Source organism: Poecilia reticulata, unplaced genomic scaffold, assembly GCF_000633615.1.
Source record: "Poecilia reticulata strain Guanapo unplaced genomic scaffold, Guppy_female_1.0+MT scaffold_181, whole genome shotgun sequence".
Lineage (NCBI taxonomy): Eukaryota > Metazoa > Chordata > Actinopteri > Cyprinodontiformes > Poeciliidae > Poecilia > Poecilia reticulata.
The window spans coordinates 774,467-777,789 of NW_007615018.1; positions in this window are offsets into that span (position 1 = coordinate 774,467).

Consider the following 3,323-nt stretch of genomic DNA (forward strand, 5'->3'; position numbering starts at 1 on the left):
TATTTCCTTATTTTCTTATTTATCACATTCTATTTCCCCGCAAAACTTAGGAAAAAAATAAATGCAAATGAGGAGAGGCACGTCATCAGGCTACAACTTCCCCAATTGGTTGGTTAGCGTCACACCCATACTTTGCTTCAAGAAAGATGGCGACCTACTAACGGGTTATCAATAAGCTGAAGCTCRTTAACTTCATTAGAAAATAGTGTTATTACTCCTGACTTTAGTTCTCGTGTGGCCGCTCAGACAGAACGTGTTTCAGTTGGCGGCTCCAACTGAAACACGGATGAACCTGCAGTAGAAATCACGAACATGTCCGTTTCAACGCTGAGGCACTGGGAGAAATAACCGAAGGGCTCCAGCTGCTCGTCTCCTTCAGACTGTGATAAGATTGTTCATCCATCAACACAGTGAGGGTCTGGACCGGGTTGGAGGTTCAGGGTCACCGGTACCAGCTGAGTCACTGCAGACCCGGTTCGGCGCGGCTGGTTGATCGTCTCACAGCTTTTTACGACGGCAGAATCTGTTTCCAGCTGAACGCGCTGCAGAAAGACTGGAGGAGGAATAATGATGCACACATGATGAACAATTTTGATTTTTGACTAAGATCAAAGAACTAAACATCAAAGTTAACATTAAAAATCACATCAAGTTACTTGTAAAAACAGGGATGAAAACGGTAACACTTTATGTGAAGGTGTGCATCAGATTGATATTACACTGTCATAAACATGAAGGAGTCTTTATGTCTGACTGTTGTCATGAAGTGTCATTCGGTAAATAATGACATTTTTATTGCAAAGTTGCCCTAAAAGTTGCTTTAAAAGTCCATTAAAAGTGCTGACTTTGCATTATTTTGTATATAATAACATTTTACGGAACTTTTAGAGCAACTTTGCATTAAAAGTGTCATTATTTACCGAATGACAACAGTCATAAACATTCATAAAGACTCCTTCATGTTCATGCTGGTGTCAAGTTAGTCTTCTGCACATCCTGTCAAATAAAGTGTTACCATGAAAACTAATAATCATAAATCATATTGAAACAGGAAAAGTGTTAAAAATGAGTAAAACTTGGTTCGGACTGCGATGCAGGTCAGTCATATTGGTGAAATCAACATTAATGATGTTTTCCATCTTTTCATGTTTCTGCATTTGAGCAAATTTATGYAAAATCAACAGATGGTCACATTTTTTTGTGCTGATATTTAATTGTAAYTATGACAACAAATTTGAATTGAATCAACGTCGCAGCTCCTGTTCAGCTTCTCCACAAACTGTTTTATTTTTTATTACGTTTTATGTGACAGATCAGAACAAAGTGGTTCATCACAACAACAAGGAAGAAAATATGACCAACCGGAAAACGTCGGTCCTGCAAAAATAAAACTACAATTATTTAATTTGCTTTAATCAAAGGCTGTAAGTTTGTTGATGTCATTGTGAGATTATGCAAATAAAGTTAAAAGAAACGAGCATCATGTGTAAACATGAGGGGAATCTGTTTCTAAATGCAGATGAAAMGTTTTATATAGTTTGTCGGTGGGCGGAGCCTCAGGATCGCCGCCTCCTGATTGGATGGAGCCGCATTCCTGCGGGCGGAGTSAGCAGGAAGGAGATCACCGCACCGTGATGAGGACAAAATAACATTTCCATCTGAGTCAGATGTAAACAGAGCTTGAGTCAGTCTGAGTGAGAAATAATCACACATGTGGGATTATTACTAATAGCCACACGTGGAGGGTTTATCTCATGATGGCGGAGTGATACCGGGTGGGCGTGGCCAGCTGCACCTGGCTGAGACGTCACTGCGGGTGTATGTATAATTTTGACCCAGTAAGTAAAGAATTCAATACATCTAATCTTACAGGCTGGAAATAAATCATAACTAACATTAAAACATGCGGCTGGGTGGGAGTGCGCATGCGCGTGTRGACAGCTTGGCGCTGCAGGGTTCGGATGGTTCAGTCAGAACCTGGGAACGTGTTGCTAGGTCCAGGCTCGGTTCCGTGGGGTCAGGGAGTGGACCTTCTGACCAACATCTTCTCTGAAAGGAGGATGTTTGAGGACCGCGTGGGCGGGGCTTATGATTCACAATACAGAAATGTTGTTTTGAGGGTTTTCCCATAGAAACGACAGAAACAGCAGAGGTGCNAGAGTTGATGGGAACCAGAGAGCCGAACCACTGATCCGCCCGAACACTGTAAACACCGAACTATCTGAGCTCTGAACAGGAAACATGCAAAGCTAATAAAGCTAAATAACACGGAGACATGAAGGGACTCGGAGCAAAACAACCTGAGCAGCAGCTGAACCRGATCTCTGACTCCAGAGCTGCTCTGCTGTTAAGCTACTCATGGTTCCGAAGCCAAAAGCCCGAACCGGAACCTCCCCGTTACTTGGCCTCTGACACTAACGGAGATAAAARCCTTGTCCGTTAGGATGGATTAAAATGTTTAAATATCACATTTTTACAAGAACAATGTCCGAGAATATYGCCTGCTAGCATAAGCTAAAGCTAATGTTAGCCACAAAGTTTAATAAAGTGAAACTCACCTTCCTGTCAGTGAATGCATAACGAGGTGAACATCTTAAAACCTTTCTCCAGCTGACTTGTTGGGGCTTTGGATCGATGTTCATCGTTAATTGTTACCTTGACCAAGTCCTGCAGCACCGAGTGTAAAACGACATTTTCAACAGACCGGAAACGACCGAGCCGCTTTTCCCCCAAACCGGAAGCTGCTGTTTGCAATCAGATCAAAAATAATTTGCTCTGGTTGCCTTTTATTCCGTACAACATTATAACAGAAACATTATACAGTTGACAGGAGTAGAAAACTCAAGATGTGAAAGTAGRAGTCAATAAACTGTTTTCAGTGATGACGGGATAGAAGTTTATTAAAGCAGGAGGAGCTAAAACTGCAGCCACTACAACACACACCGTRAAACTGGATGTCAGACAGCTGCTAATAACAAAGTATGACGATCTACGTCATGATGTTGCTGATTAAATATGGTAATGACGGAGGATACCTGACAGGTGCAGCCGTCAGTTCATGCTGAGCGTATGACGATCTGACGGCGTAGGACRATCTGACAGAACAACAAATTAAAGTACTTCTTGGACTTTTATTTAATAAATATTCCCCTTTAAGATAAGTTTACCAAACGCTAGAATAAATGCTATACATATTATGCAGAAATGAGGATTAGAAAATCGGACATCAAACCATTATTTGAATGGAGAGGATAAGGGCAGGGCGCCGCCTAGTGTCCAGGGGCGGTACTGATGTTTTGGAACCGTATTTTATATCAACGTTC